Consider the following 13,390-nt stretch of genomic DNA (forward strand, 5'->3'; position numbering starts at 1 on the left):
AATATCTCTCTCTCTCTCTCTCTCTGGCTTATTTCTCGTCTTCCTTTAGGACTTTGTTTTTATAAGTCATCTCATCAAAGAAATCTGCCCTAGTGTCCTGGGCAAGCCCAAAATAGCTGTCTTAGTTTTCCTTATCTGGCAAAGAATTTGTAAGGAATAGTAAATTATGAATTTGGGAGATGGTAATCTTCAAACATATCAATTTTTAGATGCTTCTTTGTGTCTAAACATCTGTAGAGCTACACTGTTCCTTTTAAAAGACTTCAAAGCAATAATGAAGATGTACCTATCACAGTGTGGTTTTTTTAAACTGTTTTGTTTTTAAATCATCTGTACCATAACTCTAGAACAGAGTGGTAGAAGATTTGAATTAAAAGAGTACCATTAAAAAACAAAAACCAGCAAAATAAATGGCATTCCCTTTCCTCCCACTTCGTTAGGGATTTCTGTTTGGGATTACCATATGGTTCTAGGTAATCTCAGGAAGTTTAACTGCTTCAAATTTATCTGTTACCTTTAGGTATCAAGACCACCAGGAAAGAATCAAAAGAACTCACTAACTCTTAACATGACTAAACTAGCTATGACATGGTAGGATGTTTAAACTTAATTATTTTTTCTTTACATAAACAAACTCCCCCTAGGCTAAGCCCTCCTCTGCCTTTTAAACATTCTATGGCTGGCAAACTTCAGGGTCTTAAGAGAGATAGCCAGGGGACAGAGAAAACAGCAAGTCTGACTCAGTGATCACATTTAACAGTCTCTGAAAACCAAAACAAAGATACAGTTCTGGCAAGAGTTCTCTAGAATTGCTGCAGAACTGACTTATCCACATACCTTTCATCTGAACAATCTATTTTCACTTACTTTAAGGTACATAAAGCATTTGTTATGTGCCTATCAGACCTTAGGTATAAAAATAAACCAAAAGTACAATGAAAACAATTAGCAGGGGTTCCAAAAGTTGGATGATGAAATTTAATGTTCAAATCTGCTTTGTTTGGAAAGTTGGAGAGAACCCTTGAATATTTTTGTACCGAAATGCTCCCACTCATTTAGAAATCAGACTTTTAGCAAGTTCAACCACTTGAAAGCTAGTAATATTAAAAACTTTTATTGAGCAACTTCTATGTGCCCCATATTTACATTAGTTAATTCTCAGAATTTCCCAATCAAAAAGGTTAAAGCACACAGTGGTTACCTAACTTGTCTAAATCAGAGATAGCCTCAGGATTCCAAATCCCAGTTTGTCTTGTTCATATTATAATCTGCAGTAAACTGGAATACAGTTATTAATGACAAATCCCATATTCGTGCCAAAGGAATAACATGTAAATCCAGACTGTTTATGTAAAAATTTGCTTAAAGCCAGGCATGGTGACCCGCAACAAGAATCCCAGTTACTTGGGAGGCTGAGGCAGGAGGATTCTTTGAGCCCACGAGTTAGAGTCCCGCTTGCATGATGTACCTAGACCTTGTCTCTTTAAAAAAAAAAATTATTAAAAAAAAAAACAACTTTGCTCCATTCTTGCTTCAGACAAGAGGACAAATGAAGAGGATTCACTGCTATACATTAACAGTAAACCTGTGGCATTAGGGGATTATTAAGGGCATTAAGGGGTGAATCCAAAGAATGTGCCACACTCAGGTCTAAAAGAATTGAGTAAAAATAAGCTGGCCGGAGCAAAGCACAATAATTGGTTTTCAAATCACCTTTAAATGACTGATTGTTATTCCATACACTTGAGAAAAGTCAGGGAAAAAATGTCAGGGTTCGATGGGGTGGCCACACAGGTGTTCATCGAAAGTTTCTGCACTGGCCGGATGCGGTGGCTCAGGCCTGTAATCCCAGCACTTTGGGAGGCCGAGGCGGGTGGATCACGAGTTCAGGAGATTGAGGCCATCCTGGATAACATGGTGAAACCCTGTCTCTACTAAAAATACAAAAAATTAGCCAGGCGTGTTGGCACGCGCCTGTAGTCCCATCTACTCAGGAGGCTGAGGCAGCAGAATCACTTGAACCTGGGAGGCGGAGGTTGCAGTGAGCCGAGATGGTGCCACTGCACTCTAGCATGGGTGACGGAGTAAGACTCCGTCTCAAAAAAAAAAAAAAAAAAGTTTCTACACTTTTCTGACGATCTGAAATATTTTTCTCTCTCATCTATCTACATACATACACGTGTATATGTTAAATTTTCTTTAAAGTAATTTTTAGAATTTACAATAAAATTATTAGTTTTATTAATTTTCCTAATTTTCTTTTTCTAAAAAATCCTCTCATGTGGAACACATTCTTGACATTATCAGATAACACTAATTGGCTTTAGTTCTTCATACTCAATAGCATCTGATTTTATAAGTGTCATTAATGAGAAAATATTGTGTAGGAATATTTTCTTTCTGAATCGTAAGCTTACTTGGTTATTATTAGATTGAACTACTGCCTATCACACAATAAAAGTAATATACCCACTGTATTTTAAAATGAAAATCAAGGTAATTCTTTATCAGGACACATTACCCAGGAAATGTAGCCTTATTATACTAATGTCCTAAGTTATTTGGAAAAAGTGAAAATTCCTTAGAACAAATTATCCCCATGATTAAAAAACATGCCATTTAAACATCAATACAACTTACTTATTTACACAGAGAAACAGACTGATCAATTTAAAGTTTCCCAAAGGATGGGTCAGGCACCATGGCTCACACCTGTAATCCCAGCACTTTGGGAGGCCGAGGTGGGCAGATCACCTGAGGTCAGGAGTTGGAGACCAGCTGATAAACATGGTGAAACCTGTCTCTACTAAAAATACAAAATTAGCCGGGTGTGGTGGTGCATGCCTGTACTCCTAGCTACTTGGGAGGCTGAGGCAGGAGAATTGCTTGAACCCAGGGGGCAGAAGTTGCAGTGAGTCAAGATTACACCACTGCACTCTAGCCTGGACAACAAGACCAAAACTCCATCTCAAAAAATAAAATTAAAATCAAAATAAATAACGTTTCCCAAAGTACTAAATACATATGCTAGTCTTCTAAGTATTTGTGATCTGGAAATTATCAGCAAAAAACAACATTCTTTTAAAAAAACACATACCACTTGGTTGAGTTTATGGTGCTAAAGAAAAAAAAAATCTCCCTCACAGTCTCCATTGCACTGATGGTTAATAAAGATGAAGGAAATGAAAGGAGAGGAAAGAGAGGACACGTGTTCTCAAGATACCAATTATAAACAATACAACTTTTTTTTTTTTAAGCCTTAGGATTTTAGTGTTCCTTTCTCAGTAACAAAGACTTCATGTGCAGACCTAGAATTAGGAACATATAAAGATAATGGGATGGTCTGCATGGTTTTGAAATCAATGTTGGGGGTTATCACCTGTGGCATTTGCTTGTTTTGTTTTGTATTTTAAGGAAATACAGATCACAGAGCATATAGATATGTATTGTTTCTTGAAACTTTATCATACACACACAGTCTCTCTATATTCAGTTTGTCTCATCTTTCTCTCCTTTCCTTCCTTCCTCTTGAATACTCACAAACAGTATGAATAATGCATATTTAAATACTTGTGGTTTGTATAAAAACATGCTATACACATTCCAGGCCATGACATAAAATGCATTTTTTTAGTAAAAAACTAGTATTACATCTTAACATTGTGATTCGATTTAGAGCATCAAGGTAAAAATTTTCAGAGTGGAGGACTCTCCAAGATGGCTGACTACATGAAGCCAGGAGAAACAGCTCCCACCAAGGGACTGGGACATCAGGAAGATTCGTGCACTCCTAGCAAACCTGCAGAGGGAAGGCATTAAGATCAGAAGGAAGAAAGATAACAGGGCACAGCTGAAGTGGGAGGAAGCTGGGAACCCTACACAGGGCTACCAGGCACCAGGACTAGTTCCTGGCCCCCAATGATTCTCCTGCAGAAGGGGTGAGTTGAACAGGCAAGGAACAACCTGCTCTCACCAGGGGCCTCTGGAATCCCAGCAGGAAGAGACCCCTCCGCCACCACGGACACTTGAGTTGGCAGGGACAGCTACTTAGAGAAGTGGTAGTAGCAGAACTCCAGCCTGTGCCAAGTCTAGAGGGTTTGGTGCTGGAGCCTCTGTAGTGGAACACGGCCAGGGATGCCCATTCCCCTAGAATTGACTTGCTCCCATAGGAGATTTTAGCCCTAGCGAAACTGTCAGATCTGAACTTTGCAGAGCCAGTCTTGTCCATGAAACAGGGCCAGTTTGACCTGAACACCCTTCAATCAGCTGGCCTCTCCCAGGGTCCCACCCTGGCCACACCTGCATGCACTGCAGCCCCCAGGTACCTGTGTGTGCCAGTAGGAATCTTGCCTTCCCTTCCCAGCCAGGGCGTCTGCACCCTGCCATGCCTCTGCTGCCATGAGTGCACCCCCGTCCCCTATCCCCCACCATACCACCACTGTCATAGAAGCACTGGCAGCAATGAGACCACCAGCCCCTGCCGCCGACACTCCTGCCTGCCCAAAACTAAGCATGGAGAACAGCAGACTGCCCCCATCAGTGCCCCATTCTATTCCTTGCAGGGACCCCCTGCCCTCCTCCAGCCATGCTGCCGCCCAGCTGCTGCAAATGTCTGCATGGAAGCTGGCACCCTGGTGCTGGCTAGCACCTTGCCACAGTCCACACGTGTCCACACTGCCACTGCTGTTGGCACGTGCAAATGAGTACAAGGACCAAGCCTGCTGCTATCACCCTATGAAGTGCTTTGGCTGGCACTTGCCCATTGGAGTGTGGTAACCAGTGTTCCTGGAGCACTGGAATTTAATATCCGGCCAAACCCAGCTTCATAAATGAAGGAGAAATAAGATCATTTTCAGACAAACAAATGCTGAAGGAATTTGTTACCACCAGACCTGCTTTACAAGAGCTGCTGAAAGAAGTACTAAATATGGAAAGGAAAGACCCTTACCAGTCACTACTAAAACAAACTGAAGTACACAGACCAGTGACACTACAGAGCAACCACACAAACAAGTCAGCATAACAAGTTAACATCATGATGACAGGATCAAACTCACACATATCAATACTAACCTGCAATGTTAATAGGCTAACTACCCCAATTAAAAGGCACAGAGTGGCAAACTGGATAAAGCAACAAGACCCAATGGTATGCTGTCTTCAAGAGACCCATCTCACACGCAATGACACCCATGGACTCAAAGGAGTGGAGAAAAATCTACCAGGGAAATGGAAAACAGAAAAAGCAGGGGTTGCAATCCTAATTTCAGACAAAACAAACCTTAAACCAACAAAGATCAAGAAAGACAAGGGCATTACATAATGGTAAAAGGTTCAATTCAACAAGAAGACCTAACTATCCTAAATATATATACACCCAACACAGAAGCACCCAGATTCATAAAGCAAGTTCTTAAGAGATCTTCAAAGAGACTTAGACTCCCATGCAATAAGTGTGAGGTTTTAACACCCCACTGACAGTATTAGACAGACCTTTAAGGAAGAATATTAACAAAGATATTCAGGACCTGAACTCAACACTGGACCAAATGAACCTGATATGCATCTACAGAACTCTCCACCCTAAAACAGAGTATACATTCTTCTTATCGCCAAACGGCACATACTCTAAAATCAACTACACAATTGAACATAATCCTCCGCAAATGCAAAAGAACCAAAATCATACCAACCACCTTTCTGCACCACAACATAATAAAAATAGAACTCAAGACTAAGAAAATTGCTCAAAACCTTAGTTACATGGAAATTAACCTGCTCCTTAATAACTTTTGGGTAAACAATGAAATTAAAGCAGAAGTCAAGAAATTATTTGAAACTAATGAAGGCAAAGATACAACCAGAATCTCAGACACAGCTAAGGCAGCGTGAAGAGGGAAATTTATAGCACTAAATGCTCACATAAAAAAGTCAGAAAGACCTTAAATAAACAACCTAAAATTACAACTAAAAGAACTAGGGAAGCAAGAGCAAACCAACTCCAAAGCTAGCAGAAAACAAGAAATAACCAAAATCAGAGCTGAACCAAAGTAGACTGAGACACAAGAAACCATTCAAAAGATCAACACACCCAGGAGTTGGCTTTTTGAAAAAAATTAATAGACTGCTAGCTAGACTAATGAAAGAAGAGAGAAGATACAAATAAACACAACAAGAAATGACAAAGACAATGCCCCACAGATATAAAAATAACCATCACAGAGTACTATGAACACCTCTATGCACACAAACTAGAAAATCTAGGAGAAATGAATAAAAGAAGAGCTGGTACCATCTGTACTGAAACTATTCCAAAAAAACTGAGGAGGGACTCCTCCTTAACTCATTCTATGAGGTGAGCATCATCCTGATACCAAAACCTGGCAGAGACACACACATACACACAAATAAAACTTCAGCCAATATCCTTGATAAACATAGATGCAAAAATCCTCAACACAATACAAGCAAGCCAAATCCAGCAGCACACCAAAAAGTGAATCCCCTACAGTCAAGTAGGCTTTATCCCTGGGATGCAAGTTTGGTTCAACACACATAAATTAATAAATGTGATTCATCACATAAACAGAACTAAAGATAAAAACCACATGATCAATTCAATAGATGCACAAAAGGCTCTCAATAAAATTCAATACCTCTTCACGTTAAAAACTCTCAACAAGGCTGGGTGCGGTGGCTCACGCCTATAATCCCAGCACTTTGGGAGGCCAAGGCGGGTGGATCACAAGGTCAGGAGATCGAGACCATGCTGGCTAATACAGTGAAACCCCGTCTCTACTAAAAATACAAAAAATTAGCCAGGCACGGTGGTGGGCACCTGTAGTCCCAGCTACTCGGGAGGCTGAGGCAGGAGAATGGTGTGAACCAAGGAGGCGGAGCTTGCAGTGACCCAAGATCATGCCACTGCACTCCAGCCTGGGCACAAGAGCAAGACTCCATCTCAAAAAAAAAACAAAAAACAAAACTCTCAACAAACTAGACACTGAAGGAACATACCTCAAAATAATAAGAGCTATCTATGACAAACCCACAGCCAACATCATACTGAATGGGCAAAAGCTGGAAGCATTCCCCTTAAAAACCAGCACAAAACAAGGATGCCCTCTTGCCACCACTTCTATTCAACATAGTATTGGAAGTCCTGGCCAGAGCAATTGGGCAAGAGAAAGAAATAAAGGGCATTCAAATAGGAGGTGAGGAAGTCAAACTATCCTTGTTTGCAGACAACATAATTCTGTATCTAGAAAACGCTAGTCTCAGCCTAAAAGCTCCTAGATCTGATAAACAACTTCAGCAGCTTCAGGATACAAAATCAATGTACTAAAATCACTAGCATTCCTATACACCAACAGCCATGCTAAGAGCCAAATCAGGAATACAATCCTGTTCACAATTGCCACAAAAAAAATAAAATACCTAGGAATACAGCTAACCAGGAGAGTAAAAGAGCTCTACAACAAGAATTACAAAACACTGCTCAAAGAAATCAGAGATGACACAAACAAATGGGAAAACATTCCGTGCTCATGGATAGGAAGAATCAATATCGTTAAAATGGCCACACTGCCCAAAGCAATTTATCAACTACCAAGGACATTCTTTACAGAACTAGAAAAAAATTTTTTTTAATTTATACGGAACAACCACCACAAAAAAAGCCCAAATATCCAATGTAATCCTAAGAAAAAAGAACAAAGCAGGAGCCATCATGCTACCTGACTTCAAATTACACCATAGGGCTACAGTAACCCAAACAGCAGGTACTGGTACAAAAACGGGCATACAGACCAATGGAACAGAAGAGAAACCAAAAAAATATGGCCGCACAACTACAACCACCTGGTCTTCAACAAACTTGACAAAAACAAACAATGGGAAAAGGACTCCCTAATCAACAAATGGTGCTGGGATAACTGGATAGCCATATGCAGAAGACTGAAACTGGATCCCTTTCCGACACCATCTACAAAAATCAACTCAAGAGGGATTAAAAACTTAAATATAAAACCCCAAACTATAAAAACCCTGGAAGACAACCTAGGCAATACCATTCTGGACATAGGAACTGGCAAAGATTTCATGATGAAGATGCCAAAAGCAATTGCAACAAAAGTAAAAACTGACATATGGGATCTAATTACATTAAAGGGCTTCTGCACAGCAAAAAAAAAAAAAAAAAAATTAATAATAGAGGAAAAGAGACAACCTACAGAACGAGAGAAAATATTTGCAAACTCTGCATCTGACAAAGCTGTAATATCCAGCATCTATAAGGAACTTAAACATATTTTCAAGAGAAAAACAACCCCATTAAAAAGTGGGCAAAGGACACGTACCGACACTTCTCAAAAGAAGACATAAATGTGGCCAACAAGCATATGAAAAAAAGCTCATTATCACTGATCACTAAAAAAATGCAAATCAAAACCACAATGAGATACCATCTCACATCAGTCAGAATGACTATTATTAAGAAGTCAAGAAATAACGTGTGGCAAGGTTACAGACAAAAGGGAATGCTTATATACAGTTGGTGGGAGTGTAAATTAGCTCAACCATTGTGGAATGCAGTGTGGTGATTCCTCAAAGAGCTAAAAACAGAACTACCATTCAATCCAGCAATCCCATTACCGGGTATACACCCAAAGGAATATAAATCGTTCTGTCATAAAGACATACGCACATATATGATCACTGCAACACTATTCACAATAGCAAAGACATAGAATCAACCTAAATGCCCTTTAATGGTAGACTGGATAATGAAAATGTGGTACATATACAACATGGAATACTAAACTGTCATAAAAAAGAACAAGATCATGTCCTTTGCAGAAACAAAAGGTGAAGCTGGAGGCCATTATCCTAAGCAAACTAACACAGGAACAGAAAACCAAATACCCCATGTTCTCGCTTATAAGTGAGAGCTAAATGATGAGTACACATGGACACAAAGAGGGGAACAACAGACACTGTGGCTTACCAGAGGGTGGAGGGTGGGAGGAGGGAGAGAAGCAGAAAAAAATAACTATTGGGTACTAGGCTTAGTACTTGCATGATGAAATCATCTGTACAACAAACCCCGTAACACAAGTTAACCAATATAACAAACTTGCACACGTATCCCTGAACTTAAAAAAATAAAACTTCCAGAGTGAGTTTTCTTCTCTGTCTTCAACATTACGCATAAGAGATGCATACGAATGTAAACGTCATCAGAGTCTGTGATTTTACTGTTTTTCATGAATTTTAATGCAATACACAAAATATTCACTATGAAGAGCAGCTTGGTACTAAAGCAGGTTTGCCTTTTATATGATCCCAGGGAACCGACATACGTGAATACCAAAAGACCTCAGTATTTGATAGCCTCTTCTTGAAGATGGTATCTTCATATCTGAGTGCCCCAGAGACTGCCACCCAGTCCATTAACTTCCTCAGAAGTGGATGCAATTTGTATAAAACACACCTTGGCCCCCTTATTTTCTAGGCAATAATCCATAACTTCAAAAATAGAAGTCAATGAAAACCAGTTAAAACTTTTTTTTTTTTTTTGAGACGGAGTTTTGTTCTTGTTGCCAAGGCTGGAGTGCAAGGGCACTATCCGCCTCCCGGGTTCGAGCGATTCTCCTGCCTCAGCCTCCCAAGTAGCTGGGATTACAGGCATGCACCACGACACCCGGCTACTTTTGTATTTTTAGTAGAGATGGGGTTTCTCCATGTTGGTCAGGCCAGTCTTGAACTCCAGACCTCAGGTGATCCACCTGCCTCAGCCTCCCAAAGTGCTGGGATTACAGGCATGAGCCACTGCGCCTGGCCTACAACTGTTTTTTTTTTTTTTTTTTTTAAGACAGGGTTTCACTTTGTCAACTAGGCTGGAGGGCAGTGGCGCCATCTCTGCTCACTGCAGCCTCGACTTCCTGGTTTCAAGTGATCAATCTTGCCTCAGCCCCCAAAGTAGCTGGGACTACAGGCATATGCCACCACATCCAGCTAATTATATTTTTTCTATGTTTTCACAGAGACAGGGTTTCACCATGTTGCCCAGGCTGGTGTCAAACTCCTGAGCTCAAGCAATCTGCCACCTCGGCCTCCCAAAGTGCTAGGATTACAGGCGTGAGCCCTTTGGCCAAAAAATAGCTACAATTAAAAAAAAAAAATCTGCCTTTATCTGTCAGAAGGAAAACACTATCTTCATTTGTCAGTAGTTCTGGTAGGCTCTAAATATTTTTCAGCAGTGTACAGGATATAGAGACAATTTTTCCCACAACTAAACTCTAAGGTAATTTCTCATAAGTGGGAATTGTACAAAAGACAATGAAAGAAGGAATCGCCAAAGTCTTCAACCAGTTTCCAACAAATTGAGAAGCAGAATTCACGTCTCATGAAGAGGTCTTTAATAAATCTATATCTCAAAGCACTCAAGACAAGCTATACCTGTTTTCTCTGAACTACTGCTGTGAAATACTGTTTCTTGTGAAATCCACAAAACTTTTAGTTAAGACAAGCCAAATGAATTCAGTGGTCCTCCCTAACTTGTGCCTCCTTCCTTATACATAAAAAAGTGCTTAATATTTTATATATAAATGCAATATAGGGAAAAAAGTGCTAAGAAGAAGGGCAAAAAAGACAAGCCCTATAAATTTGCCATATTACAACATATTTTTAGAGTGGGGGGAAAATACCTGTGAAATCATTTTATATTTTACAGGTAAAGAAAATGAAGCAGCTTATGAGCAAGGAAAGAACTCAAGTTCGCAAGATAAATGTTTTTCCCCCCAGAATTACACATTCCAACAAATTTATAGGACATTTTAGCTTAATACATGTATAACATATGTGTATTATATATGAATCAGAACCGACAGCAATGCCGAACAGTTTAAATAAATGCATGAATTATGAGTTAAAGGAAATTAGAAATGGCCTATGTGCCCTTTAGGAATGGCAGAATTCCAGTAAGAAATCTGTTTCCTTGGTGTGGCTCTTTAGGACAGTCTAGGGTCAGTGGATCACTGCTCTGGCCTCACACACCATTTCTTATCTAGATGATTAGTCAGATTCACCATTGGCAAATGCCCCTAAAGATAAAAAAAAAAAAAAAAAAAAAAAAAAATGCATAGGTTTGAGTATCCCTTATCCAAAATGCTTGAAACTAGAAGTGTTTCGAATTTCACATTTTTTTTCAGATTTTGGAATATCTGCATATACATAATGAGATATCTTGGGAATGAGACCAAGTCTAAACATGAAACTCATTTACACTTCATATATACCTTATACATATAACCTGAAAGTAATTTTATACAACATTTTAAATAATTTTGCCCATGAAACAAAGTTTGTATATACACTGAACCATCAGAAAGCAAAGGTGTTGCTATCTCAGCCACCGATGTGGACAATCTGTAGTTGTTTAGCACCATCATCATTCTGCACACAGAAAAGGTTAACTACAGCTGTGAGGGCTTGGGAGGGTCTTTTTTCCCTTGTGAAGGATGAATAAGCTGTGTGTTGTGTGCCTGTGTTTTCACTGTAGCCCATGACATGAGGTCAGATGTGAAATTTTCAGTGTAGCATCATGTTGGTGCTCAAAAAGTTTTGAATTTTGGAGCATTTCAGATTTCAAATTTTTGGATTAGGGATGCTAAGTCTATATATGCCAACACTGTTTTCAAAAATGGACTACTGCTCATTTGAAAACTGATTCACTAAAAAGTTTGTATAAGAAGCATGAATCTTAAAAGTGGCAGAATAGAAGAATATGTAACATCAACTGCTTTTATGCAAAAATCCATTTTATACAGCTAGTACTGGATTAAAACAAAAAAATTATAAAGAAATAACAGTTCTCACATTAAAAGTTATATGCTAGGAAAGGTCAGATGGAGATAAGGACAGAAAGTATAGTATACTCAATGTTGACAATTTAATATTTAAACAGAACACAGATCACTTTTAATTTCATGGATATTTACCTTACATCAAGCACATCTCTAGCACCCAGCCCACATTCAGACGGTCTACAAGAGCGTGTGTGTGGAAGGGCACTTAATCTACTCACTTTTGGCTAGGCGCGGTGGCTCACGCCTGTAATCCCAGCACTTTGGGAGGCCGAGGCAGGTGGATCACCTGAGGTCCGGAGTTCAAGACCAGCCTGACCAACATGGAGAAACCCCGTCTCTACTAAAAATACAAAATTAGCCGGACGTGGTGGCGCATGCCTGTAATCCCAGCTACTCGGGAGGCTGAGGCGGGAGAATGGCCTGAACCCGGGAGGCAGTGGTTGCTGTGAGCCGAGATCACGCCATTGCACGACGGCCTGGGCAACAAGAGCGAAACTCCGTCTCAAAAAAAAAAAAATCTACTCACTTTTACAAAAATATAGCTGCCCATTTAGTCTTAAAGGCACAAGTGAATAAAATAACATTATTATGAAGTACTGTTTTGGAAGTATAGAAAAATCTGTAGGACAGACTTGTGCTAAAGTAATAATTAACGAGATGTGGTTTACGAATAAATACTCCAGCTTAATTGACATCATAGAAACTATGGGAGTTTGTCTTTACGATTTCTTCTTGCCCAAACCAAGTTGGATATTTCCCGGGTTAAATAATAGTTCTTGTTTATTTCTCCTAGATATCACACCTTTTGCCCTGTGTGGGGAGGGGGGTGGGGCGGTCAAACTAAAAATACATAAACCAATATAAAATGTAAACTGGTAGAGAGGCTTAAGATCTACTGTTTACTCTAGGGAGAGCACAGATTCAAACTTAAAAAAAAAAAAAAAAAAAAAGAACTCAATGACTTTCCTGATACAGAAAGGGAAAATTTTACTTGTTTTTCAACCTACCATTAGAGGGAACAAAAGATTAAAAATGTTGCTTGTGTGTGTGCATACCCTCTCTTCCACATGTATTTGTATTTGTTTGTAATGTGTGTGCATACCCTCTCTTCCACATGTATTTGTCTTTGTTTCTCCCTCTCAAGGGGTGGGTGTGGGTGTGTGTATGTCTGTGAGAGAGAGACAGCAAGAGAGAGCGAGGGATGTTTTTCCCTTCCTCCCTCAGTCTCGGTCACTCTATATCCCCTCTCCTTTTATGTCAGCCTGTCTCTCACACTCAGTAACTCATTTCTAAGCACTGATATTCAGAAACAAAGCATTTTATCAGGTTGTAGTCTGAGGTAAAGTGAATTACAAAAATAGTCACAAAGTGAGAAAAAGAATCAGAAATTATTTAATCATCTGTTGAAAATAGAAAAAATTAAAGCCAGAAACTTTCAGCTTTCCTTAAACTACCTAAACACATAAACATGCCATATACAAAATCTTAATAAACATAGTAGGTTCAATCTAATAGATTCATTT

General features: G+C 39.5%; 1 protein-coding gene across 2 annotated transcripts in view; it reads right to left on the reverse strand.

Annotated features, from left to right (window-relative positions):
* The window catches only part of FRS2 (fibroblast growth factor receptor substrate 2), a 109,549-nt gene that overhangs the window by 51,834 nt on the left and 44,325 nt on the right, over positions 1-13,390 (reverse strand). Inside the window, exon 2 of one of the 2 annotated variants that reach the window (XM_030820002.1) lies at positions 3,652-3,799. The exons of the other annotated variant lie outside the window; for it this stretch is intronic. The gene's annotated coding sequence lies outside the window, so the exon portion shown is untranslated. The remainder of the gene's footprint in view (positions 1-3,651; positions 3,800-13,390) is intronic. 2 annotated transcript variants of the gene reach the window in all.

The sequence above is a fragment of the Nomascus leucogenys genome, chromosome 10, assembly GCF_006542625.1.
Source record: "Nomascus leucogenys isolate Asia chromosome 10, Asia_NLE_v1, whole genome shotgun sequence".
Taxonomy (NCBI): Eukaryota; Metazoa; Chordata; class Mammalia; order Primates; family Hylobatidae; genus Nomascus; species Nomascus leucogenys.